The sequence below is a fragment of the Protopterus annectens genome, chromosome 2.part1 (genome assembly GCF_019279795.1).
Source record: "Protopterus annectens isolate FY-2018-M chromosome 2.part1, PAN1.0, whole genome shotgun sequence".
NCBI lineage: Eukaryota > Metazoa > Chordata > Ceratodontiformes > Protopteridae > Protopterus > Protopterus annectens.
This window is the reverse complement of record NC_056729.1, coordinates 1,442,879,123-1,442,891,601: the sequence shown is the minus strand read 5'-3', so window position 1 is coordinate 1,442,891,601 and position 12,479 is coordinate 1,442,879,123.

Sequence of the window (12,479 nt, the reverse complement as noted above, 5' to 3'; positions counted from 1 at the left end):
TACCTATGCTGTAGGAGACACAAATTTGGAAAGAACTGAGCATGTGAATTTGATAAAGAAAGGATTTTTGAATTGCTATTCAGTGAATATCTGGGACAAAGGAAAATGGGAATACTTTTATATTAATTGCTAGAGGTACTCTAATAGTGATAGAAGGGGGATAATAATGGTGGATTTGTGGCAGTAAGGGGCTAAGGCAAGGGAGAAAGATTATGCTACATGTATTTATATTCCACCTGAAACTGCTACAGTGGAGCTTGAGAAACTTATGGGAGAAATAATCAGCTTTCAGCAAGGAATATTACTTATATGTAGGGACTGGAATTTGATTTGCAACACTGAAGATGTGTCGGGGGGGGGTGCAGAAGGAAAAATATAAGAAAGGAGGGTAGATTTTTTTAAAGAAGTGTATGAAAATATTTGGCATGGAAGATGTGAATTCAGTACTAGGAGTCCAGAGTGAATTTACATATTATTCTCCAAGATACAAAAACTGGACTAGGCTAGACAGAATTTGCACTTCACAGGAATATGTGTATTTAACTGAAGTTCTTGATGTGCACCCAATAACTAATTTAAGATCATACACCAATAATAACCAAAATTAAAACATAAAAATGAGACACTAGCATTTTCCCACCTATCTGTTGAAAAGAGAAGAATTTAAGGAATGGGTAGTGGAAATTATTCAGGAGCTATTAGAGAAAATAGATTTTTTTTTCTGAAAATATATCTAAGGAGAAGGATAAAATTAAAGTGGAGTTTAAAAATAGGGTGAAAATAAAGGGAGATATGGTTAAGAAGTAACAAGAATTATTTAGAGGTACTGACAAATATAGGTTCATAGATTAGTACTAGGCTAACTGCCCTTGTGGGCCATTTTAAGCCTAGACAATTACGCCATGTGAGAATCAAACCCTGCAACTTGTGCCTCCAAGGTAAGCATCTTAACCATTATGCCAACCTCCCACCTCATATGTTACAGTATTGCAAAATAGGTGATTGCATCTTTACTATTAAATGTCTAGGTCGTTTTCTCATAGCTAGGTTTGGTGCATACACATACTATGCCCTTTTGTAGAATACCAATCCAGTTGCTTATTTGTGCTTTCATAAAATCAATACAGTCTGTTCCTTCTAGCTTCTCAGGTACAGCAGAAAATCTCAAGTTTTCCCTACATGCTCTGTCCTCTAATTCTATTACTTTTTGAAACATCTCTTTTTGGCAGTTTCATATTCAGCCAGTCTTTTCTTCATTTTGACCTCTCAGTTTTGCAGTTTTATCACCTTATCTGAATATCTATTAAAGCTTCTTCCATTTTTTCCAGCCTTTTATTGTTTGAGTTGATACACTTCATCAGTGTTTCATTTATTTTAGTCAGGTCTGTGTGCAGTTACCTTATACTTTCCTTTATGTTACTGGAAGTAATGTCTGTAGCTTGCACTGCTTTTTGATGAACGGCTGCAGTATTCTTCACATTTATTTATTTATTTTACATTTGTTGACCGGTCTAGTCCAACTGGATATATGTCCATTTTCAGTGGAGGCCCGGGGGAGAAAAGCTCCACAACACACAGGAATATTTACAGTAAATGACATTTTACAAATGCAGGTACAAAACAGATTTTTGCCATTCCTTGTGATTCTGCTTACAGAATCTTAGTACTTGTCAGCTATGGTTAGTCATACAAAGACATCTAATAACACTTTAAACAGTTAAACTCACAAATTAGTGTTTTTTCATCACCTTTTATAGGTGATTTTCATTCTCATCATTTGTATTTCTTTTTTCTTGGCATCCAGACAGTGCACTTATGGAAGTTATGGAAATTATGTCAGTTATGGAAATTTACCCAGAAATTCAGGTCCACTGGCTTTCTCTGCTAAGTTTCTGTTTTCATATTGGCAGAGCTAAAATTAAGCTGTTACTGAATGTGCAGCCATCTTGGAAGTTGGAAGGCACAGATTTTGTGAGTTTTACAAGGTCTATATAGTTGGGTATTCCACAAGATGATTTGATTTTTGAATGTGCTCACCATGTATTTGCCCCTGCCCATACATCTAAGAACGCCTTAAACATATTTTAGTTTGTTTCCTTAGTTATGCATTGAAGGAGAATGTTTTCATGAAGCTCTTGGTGCTAGGGAGAGATAGCAGGAATGTTCTATAAGCACACAGATGAGTGGGGTAAAATTTCACCTGACACAGCTGTGTAGACTTTATAGTGAGAGCTACAAACTGCTCTACCTGGATACTCTTAAAATGACTCTCTAGGGGTTCAGTCTCATTTACTTCTCTGGAAGGTGCGAATGATACATTTATGCAACCAGGAGAGGATTCTTTAAGCAAATCTATGCCTACAGAAGCTGCTGGAAGGCTCTGACCTGTAAGTCACTTGTTCCCATCCTGGTATTTCTTAAGTGCCTTTTGGATAAACTGAAAGTGGTGCATAATGCTGCATTAGTTGCTTAAGAGAAGATGACAACTAATTGATTAAATTATGTGGATCTTGGATTTGGACTGTTTAGTTACTCTAACCAGCAATTGTTTGTTTATTATATTTTGCTGTTTAAATTAAGTATAATGCTATGGTTGAATGATTGACTTGTTTGTCGCAAAGTTAGTACAATTTAAAATGAAGGGGTTAGATGTACTGTCATCTTCTCTTCCTTTATTTTCTCTGTAAAAGAGGATGTGGTGCATTAAATGTTTCCGGGATAGAGGGGGCAGGCATATGTATAATTGCATAACCATAACTGGGCCTATGTTAACAGACAGCACTAGTATTTGCTTTATCCCCACTTTGAATGATGGCTGGTAGTTGCCTTCTGCACGATCTTTGCTCAGTGTTATTTAGATTTGTCTGTATATACATAGTTAATCTAAGCTGATGTTTTTTTATTTTTGTTGCTGTTAAATACATTTTGTGAGAGTTTCTGTTGGTGTAGGGATTCTTAATTGTATTTATATTATACTAGTTCTAGAATGGTTGTTATATAGAAAGTATGGGATTAATATGTGGATGTTGACTGTAATTTGGTCTTTCATATTTTCTGACAGTTATACAGAAGTCTAAAGAGGATTTCTCTAGTAATTTACAATGGTTAGTTGGCAATTAATGGTAGCAATGTTAATCATATCACCAGTGTAGTAAACAGATGTAGGATTCTTATGTATAATCAATGCTACAGTCCACATTTTTTGATTTTGCAGAAAACCCATTTAATGGACCTTGAACATCTGGAAATCATTAGGGGCATGCATATGACTGGTTACTTCTAGTTCTCACACACAAGAAAGAGAAGGTGAGTAATCACTTTATGGTTGTTGGACACTCCCTTCATCTGCTGGAAACAGTTGCTAATGAAGAAGGGAGAGCTGTCTTCGTGAAAGGGCTTTATAAAAGACAACTCTAAATGATTATTAATGTTTACTTACCTCCAGAAGTCTCATATAGATACTGACATCTTTGATAAGCACCTGGGTGCCATGTCAGGAAGAGGTAATACTCTGGGAGGGGAATGGAAAATGATGCTTTCTGTGAGGGAAGTTTCTGCAGGCCTAAGGTTTAGAGCCTTATCATCTGCATGAAAAATGTTTCATAAGTGTGGTTGACACATGATATTTTTAAGCTACCGAGGGCATTCTCATTTAATATTCTTCATACTTTCACACTTCTTTAAGGGTAGATAAATACTGATAAAGAGCATGGTTTTATGGTTGACGCTTTCAGACCATGCTCCCTTCAGAGTGACATTAGCTTTCCTGGGGGTTATAGCTGTGAAGTACTGGAAGGATAATTTGTTAGGGACACCTTTCAACAGCTATTTAGGTAACTTTTTGTCTGACTGGAAGGGACTCTCTAATTTTGACGAAGCTCAGATGGTGAAGGAATGGTAGTCTTTAAAAAGCTTGTCTTAAGAATGTGCAGAACAATGAAAAGACTTTGGTAGCATGTTGCATTTGTATTGATTTCATTCAAATCAGGTAAGCCTTATTCATGTTTAACCTATGCTCTTTAACAACTATGTATGTAATTTCACTTGCTTTTATTATGGCATATATAACGCTCATTTATTTTTTATTTGACATTTGTTAACTGGGATGGTCCGACTGGGTCTACAGAACCTGTTTGCAGTGGAGGCCCGGGGAGAAAATCTCCACATACAGTACAATACAAATACAATATAGTCCACAAACAATACAAGCGACATGAGGAATACTACAAAGCTGATTGAACGTAAACTAGGTTACAAGATATACTGGACAATCTATAGAATTATATCATTATAGAAAATTTTAGTCATTCTAACATATACATAGCCTATGAGTAAAGTGCATAAAAATAGTATGTGGGTAGTACAATGTATGACATTGTTTGTTATAGTACATGAAAAATAAAATGTTGGTTTAGGTTAGGAAAATAATAGCTGAAGAGTTAGCGATGCAGAAAAATAGTGAGAGAGGTAAGAAGAATAGAGGTATTACAGACTGAGCAGTAGCTTAAGGAAACTGTATAGAAACAGAGGAGGAGTTAGGAGAGACTTAGAATTTTACAGTCTGTGAAGGAGTGAAATGTGACAGAAGAGGAGGATGAAGCTAGTATAGAAGAAAAGGAAGAGCTGAGTATTAGGCTGGATTTATACAGAAGCAGAGCCGTGTATTTTTGAGATGATTTTTTACAGAGGCTTTAAAACAGATTAGACCAGGCACAGACCTGGTAGCTAGAGGTAGTGAATTTCATACTTTAGAGAGACAGTATGAATAGAGAGAGTCACCTGTTTTTTGTGGGTTTTGAGATAGCTAAGAGATTTTTGTCTTCTGATCTCAGGGATCTATTTGGTGTATGAAAGTGTGACTAGGTTGGCTAGTGCAGGGCAGGCAGTAGGCTTGAAAGTAACGTTGTGCAAAGTGAATAGCTGCAAGCTGGTTGGGGAGTGCTAACCTGTTTAGTTCAAGTAGTGGTTTACAGTGGTGTGTGAGATATTTAGAGTTTGTGGCAAACTTCACAACTTTGTTGTAGCACTGTTCCATCTTGCTTAGGGTAGAAGTTTGTAAGTTAGTTAGGACAGGGCACCGTAAAAAAAGGGAGGGAAGTAAAAAGGTTTTTGCTAGGGTATCTTTGGTTGCTGTAATTAAGAAATGTTTGTTTCTATATAAGAGCCCCCAGTTTTTGCTGAGTTTTCTTTATATTTTGCTGTATACAGGGTCGAAGGAAACTTTATTGTCAATGATTACTTCTAGAAATTTGGTTTCCTACACTATTTCTTTGACAGTTTTGTCAGATGTAAAGATGTTGAAATGATCCGTGACAAGGGAGGTGTTTTTGGGGTAAAAAAGTACTAGTTTAGTCTTCCTTGGATTAAGAGTTAGGCATTTTTTAGCCAGGATTCGACTGTAGTAAATGACTGTAGAGGTTTTTGAAAGCAGTTCTGGTAGTGATTGAGTGGTACAGATTACAGTAGAATCATCAGTGTATTGAATGAGGGTTCCAGGGTGGGAGGAAGTGTGAAGGTTGTTTGTGAAAATGTTGAAGAGTAGGAGTCCGAGGATGAAGCCTTGAAGGACTCCAGTAGGGTTGTGGAGAAACAGTGAGAATTTGTTAGACCATTTCACTGCTTGTTTATGATCCTCGAGGTAGCTGTGAAATGATTTTACTGTGTTATATGAGAGCCTAGGCTGGACAGTGAGAGACTGTGTCAAAGTGCTTAGGGAGGTCAAAGAATACTGAGGCTGTATAAGATCTTGCATCTCTGGCCTTGTTCACGGTGTCCTGTAAAGTATAATAGGGCTATAGATGTGCTGTAGCTGGGTAGAAAACCATGTTGAGTTTGGGTTAAAAGGTTGTTTTGCAATAGGTATTGCATTACCTGCTGATGGATACCGCTCTTGAGAGTTTTGGATACGGGTGACAAGATGGATATAGGACAGAAGCTAGTTGGTTCAATAGAGCTGCCTCCTTTGTGAATGGGAGTGATGTGAGTGTTTCCATGTAGTTGGTACTTCTGATTCAGATAAAGACCTGTTTATAAGGATGCTAATTGGTTAGGCGATTGAGTTGGAAGCCCGTTTGATGCAGTGTGGTGGAAGATTATTAGCCAAGGTGGAGCAGGTTTTTAATTTTTATTTCTTTATGGCGTCTATGGGTATGGGCTGAAATGAGAAGGGGTTTGTATGACATTTTGTTGAGTAGGGGGTTATTAATGGCAGGGTTAGAGGTAGCTGATGGTATAGGGTAGGTGCATAAATAGGGTAGGGGGTGTTAGTTACTAGGTCTGCTATTGATTTTATGAAGTGCATGTTAAAGTTTTTGGATATTTGTGATGGAGGGGTATTAGGTGATGAGTTGTGATTTCAATTTGTCCAGAGTAGATAGGGACTGCCAAAATTTTATGGGGTTGGCTTTATGCTGGAGTTGAAGATGGGCATAGTATGATTTCTTATCACTGTTGATTAATTTTGTCACTTTGTTATGTAGTATTTTGAAGTTTACATGATTTTGTTCATTTTTGTTTAGTTTCTAGGTTTTGCAGGCTAGGCCCCTTTGCTTCATCAGGTGTTTACATTCCTTAGAGAGCCATGGAGTGGAATTCTTTATGACTCTTTTCATACGAATGAGATCTAGACTATTAAGTATATGAAGGAAAATGTTATTAACGTATAGTATGGTATCATTAAGGGGTAGTATTTTAAATGGTGTCTAGTCTATTTCATGTAGGAGATTGTTGAGTTTATGCTCACAAAAATTAGTTGAATTCCTAACCGATTTTACAGTCGATTTTAGAGTGTGTACTCTTACTACTCAACACATTTTAAAGAAGTAATTTCTTTACTGCAAAAAAGTAAACAAATAAATACTCGAGAAGTACCCCTGCCAGAGCGGTGCCATAGGTGGCTGCCTAGCTGGCCTATGCCTAAGGCCAGTTATATGTACAGTGTGCATAAAGAAAAAAGGAACACTCCACAAGAAGTACTTGATAAAATTTAATGTTTTAGGGCTTTTGTTCCTATTACAAGAACTTCATCAGAATAAAAGAAATCCCTGTAAAACAAGCTTAAATATACTAAAAAAAAAGTAGGTGTGACAAAGTGTTAATGCTTCAACCAATCAGACCTTTTCTTTAAAGCAAGAGAGACAAATTCATTTGAGCCAGGTAAAATATCAGTTTAAAAGGAATTGCTTTGCCAGTTCTCTACAGAGTAAGGTAGTTTGCCAATCCCCTTTACACTATCTTCAAAAACCTTTTCCAATACAAAAAAGCAAACATTTTAAAATCCTTAGAAGAACTAAAATGTTTAATTAAAGCATTAGTTTCATCACCATTTTTGATCTAATATAAATGTTCATAGATTCTTTTATTTAATCTTGTCTAAGTTTTTCCAGTATAAAAAACAGGGCAAAACAAAGGGCAACATAAACTTCCTCAGTGGTGTTACAAGTATATCTGCCTTGGGAGAGTTTGGAATACCCACATGTAGACCCACAAAGATGTAATGACACTGGCTACATGCACCACACTTGCTCACATGCCAAAAGGCAGATGGAGTGGCCTTCCTGTGCTCAAAAGACATACCAATATTGTTCAATGAGTAGTATACAAAACATGGTGCCAAATTTATTAAGACTAGGAAAAATACCAGAAACCCTAGACCTATACTGTAACTCCCTGATTTTACTAAGGAACTCCAAAGAGTCTTTTATAATGGTGGTAAATATGATGACAGTTTTTAGTTTTTGGTCAACAAATAGTGCAACTCCCTGATTATACTAAGGATGTCCCAAGAGTATTTTATAATGGTGGCAAAATTTGTGATGAAAGGTTTTAGTTATTGGGCAACAAAAATAACTAGTGGTTTTGTCTTGGAATGACCAGCATAATTAATGGGTCTCATTATGGGACCAACTCTGTCCTTATTAATCTTGAGTATACCAAAAATTGTAGGAATAGTACAGTTGTGTACACTTACTATAAATGTAAATGTTCGAGTGTATTCACTGTTGCAGTCATTACATTTGGGTAATCTGCTGGCAGGTTGCCCACAGTCGGCCTGAATAACAAAGTCTTGGGTCCTGCGTTGGTTGCTGTCTCCTCTTCCATGACATCAGGTCATCAGGGGTATAAAACATGCAGCCGACACCATTTTATTCAGTTTTTCTTGCCCCAGATATCAGGTCCCCCTCCAAATGGGGAGCAAAAAAAAAAAAAAAAAAAAAATATATATATATATATATATATATATATATATATATATATATATATATAAATAAACAGCAATATATGTAATGCACTTTTAGCAACAAAAACTTTACTTCATTTAAAAGCAAATACACCTCAAAGACTTTAGAATATAGTGATGGAAAGAGAAGTTATAGAAAAGGGGGATGGCGGGTAGGTAACCCAGACTGCAACAGTGAATACACTCGAACATCTACATTTATGGTAAGTGTACACAACTGTACTATGTTCTTCATGTTTCACTGTTGCAGTCATTACATTTGGGAAGAATCCCAGAGCTATGGATGGGAGGATGGAACTAAATAGCATTAGGAGTGGTTATAAGGCCCTGCAGAACTGCAGTGGCAAAGCCTGCCCTGGATTTGGAGAACAGAGGCAAATGATAATGCTTTGTGAAGGTATGAACAGAGCTCAAAGTAGCAGCTTCTAGAATGTCTTTGGTTGGAACTCCTCTGAGAAAGGCTGCTGAGGTAGAGGCAGCCCTGGTGGAACGTGACCTGATCCCTTGGGCACAGGTTTACCATGGTGCAAGTAGCAGAAATGAATGCAGTGGCTTATCCACTTAGAAATAGTTTGCTTTGATATAGCCTTCCCCTCTGATCCTGAAGCAAATGCCACCAGTAGTTGCTCAGACTTTCTTAGAGATTTGGTCCTGTTTAAGTAGAATCTTAGTTGTCTGTGTACATCCAATGAATGCAGAATCCGCTCCCCCTTGTTCTGCGGATTTGGGTAAAATGTTGGCAGGTGAATTGTTTGGTTAAGAGTCACACTGGATACCACCTTAGGCATAAAGGAAGGATTGGTCCTGAGGGACACCCTGTCTGGGTAATAAAAGGCTCCACAACCATGAGAGCCTGTAATTCTGAAACCCTTCTTGCTGAAGTGATTGCCAAGAGGAAAGCTGTTTTCCAAGATAAAAATTTTATATCCGCAGTAGCTGCTGGTTCAAAAGGAGGCAGGGTGAGTTTTTCCAGCACAAAATTGAGGTCCTATGCAGGAGTTGGTGATCTTCTGGGAGGCCTTGCATTTTTGGCCCCTCTAAGATACTGTTTAAGCAGAGGATGAGAAAAGAGGGGAGGCTCCATGTTGTAATGAGCCGAGATGGCAGAGGCATGGATTTTTATTGAAGAAAAAGAGAGAACCTTGTCAAGCATCTCAGTCAAGTATTGTAAAATCTGAGGGATATTTGGTTTTGCTGTGTCCGTTCCGTGTGCTTGGTTCCAAGCACAGATTCTTTTCCATTTATCAGCATAAGATTTTCTAGTACTAGGCCTTCTGGCTTCCAAAATGACATCCATCACAGATTTACTGAGAGGTGTTGTTTGAATAATTAAATGATCATCCATGCTGCAAGGTTCAGAGTTTGGAGCAGAGTGTGCAAAATTTGATTGTTCTGCTGAGACAGTAGATGAGGTACTTCAGGCAAGTACCAAGGAGGGAGTTGAGTCATATTCCTTAGAATTGGGTACCAGTGCTGGCGAGGCCAGTCTGGAGCAATCAGGATCATTTTTGGTTTTTCCTGTCTGACCTTCAGTAAGACCTTGGAGAGAAGAGGTAGAGGGGGAAAGGCATAGACTGATAGGTTTTTCCAACTGAAGTATAGGGCATCCACTTTCCATGCTTGTCTGTGATAAGTCCTTGTACAGAATTTGTCCAGTTGATAATTTTGGGGAGATGCAAATAGATCCATTTCTGGGCTCCCCCATTTCTGTGTTACCATGCTGAAGATTTGTGGATCCAGTTTCCACTCATGCGGGTCCATAAGATTTCTGCTTAGGTTGTCTGCCAGAGTATTTTGTTTTCCTGGCAGGAATTGAGCTTGAAGATGTACCTGGTAAGTCAAAGCGGTGTTCCACAATGCCATGGCTAGTCTGTAGAGGGGATAGGAATGTGTACCCCCCGGCTTGTTTATGTACCACATAACCGCGGTGTTGTCCGTCTTTATCAGTAGTTGTCCTGGATGAAGTAAGTCCTTGAAGGCTGTCAGAGCATTCTGAACAGCTAGCATCTTTTTCTGGTTGATATGCAGATGCACTTGTTTTGGGCTCCATATGCCCTGAATGCATCTCCCCGCCAGGTGGGCCCTCCAAGCATAGTCTGATGCGTCTGTAGTTAGGGTTAGGGTGGCAGGGGGTAGAGTGGAATGACAGTCCCTTGTTTTGGTGACATGTCTCTGCTCACCAAAGGAACTCCTGTTGTAGGCAGGGAATGAGAGGAATCAATGTTTCCAGACTGTGACAATGTTGACTCCATAAACTTTTTAGGTACCATTGAGGTTTCCTCATATGCAGCCTCGCATATGGAATTAGTACAATGCAGGATGCCATGAACCCCAAAGCCTGCAGAATTTGTCTGGCAGATAAGTGGGTTTTTGTTGCCATCTGTTTGAAGTATGTTGTCAGTTGCCTTTGCTTGTCTGGCGTAAGGTAAGCCATCTGGGCAGTTGTATTCAAGCTTGCATCCAGGAATGTTATTATTTGAGAGGGTACCAGTTGGGATTTCTTTTTGTTTATTGTGTACCCTGGGCATGTTAGAAGCCTTTTTACAAATGCCAGATGTTGAAGAAGAATGTCCTTGTTCTCTGTTTGAATGAGACAGTCATCCAGGTAAGGATAGATTTGTATGCTTCTTTGTCTGCAAAATGTAATTACTGGTGCCAGGTACTTTGTAAAGACCCTGAGCACAGTAGATAAGCCAAAGGGCAGTGCAGAGAATTGGTAATACAAAAAACCTGCCTTGAAGTGGAGGTATCTTCTGCACGATTCCCTTATTGGGATATGCAGGTATGCCTCTTTTAAGTCTAGAGTCACTAACCAAGCATTCTTGCCCAGCATAGGCAGTAGCTGTTGTAAAGTCAGCATTTTGAATTTTGGAATGTCCAGGAACGTGTTCAAAATCGATAAGTCCAGTATTGGACGCCAGGCATTGTCTTTTCTGGGTACCAGGAAATGTTTTGAATAAAAACCTTGTCCTTTTTCCTGTTCTGGTACTGGTTGAATAGCCCCCATATCCATGAGTGACGTAACTTGTTTCAGAGCCTCTGCCCATTGATTTTGTGGCAGATCTGGCCAACCGTTTGGAATTGGCAAAGTATGGAAATGAAATCTGTACCCCTGGGATACTGTGTTTAATACCCACTTGTCCTGGGTAATTAACTGCCAATTTTGAGCATGAAGTGCTAGTTTCCCCCCCAAGGGGGCTGCCAAAAGATAAGTGCTTGGTGAAGGTAGAGGGAAGTCAATGAGGCTGCTTACTGTAGGGTTGTGCTTTGTTTCCTCCAGATTTGGAGGTGGAGGCACCCCATTGCTTTGACCTGTAAGAACCCTATGACTGGTATCTAGAGCCTTTTGAGCATCTGGATTTGCCTTGAGAGGCTCTGTTGGACACAGGAAAGGACCAGTGTTTAGCAGGCCAGTGCCTACTGAACCTGGGTGGCTGCACTTGTAAGAAATCTTTTACAGTTTGCATAGATTTAGCTTTGTCTTCCATTTTCTTTAAAACCTCTTCTGCCTTATTACCAGAGTATCATGCTGTAAAGGGGCAACCAACAATTTAGCTTTAACATGATCAGGCAGATTTTGCTCCTTGAGCCAGACATGCCTTCTAATCACAGATACAGTAATTGCGGCCCTACAAGAGGCCTCCAAGGAATCCAAACCATATTGCAAAGTATGCTTTCCAACCTGTTCTGCTGCATGCACTAATTCCTGTAATTATTTATTTTCCACACAATCAGAAATCAACATCATTTTCTGTTTCAATAAGCCCATAACATGCTGTTGATATTTAAACATATGAAACTGGCAGTTTAAGGCCCTAATTGCCAAGGTTGCAGACTTATAAACCTTCTTTCCCCATCTATCCAGCGCCCTGGAATCTCTATCAGAGGGGGTAGGATTTTTGGCTGTAGAGGCCTTTACACCTTTGGGACCATGTGAGATAGTCACAGGATCAGCAGCAGGATTTTTGAATAGAAATCTGTGGGAGTCAGGAACCCTGTAATATCTGTCTGGCTTACTATGAGCCAGAGGCAGGTAATCAGGAGCCATGCTTGATTCCGAAAACACATCAACAATGTCTAATACAGGAGGTATTGCCAAAGGCCTATCTTGAGGAAGGAGGAGGAAATCCCTAAGCTTCTTTTTTGATTCAGAGAAATCCTGACTCTCCCAATGAAAATGTTCCCTTAAAGCATGCAAGGTTTCTCCAAAAGAATAATCCTCAGGAGGAGATGCAGATGG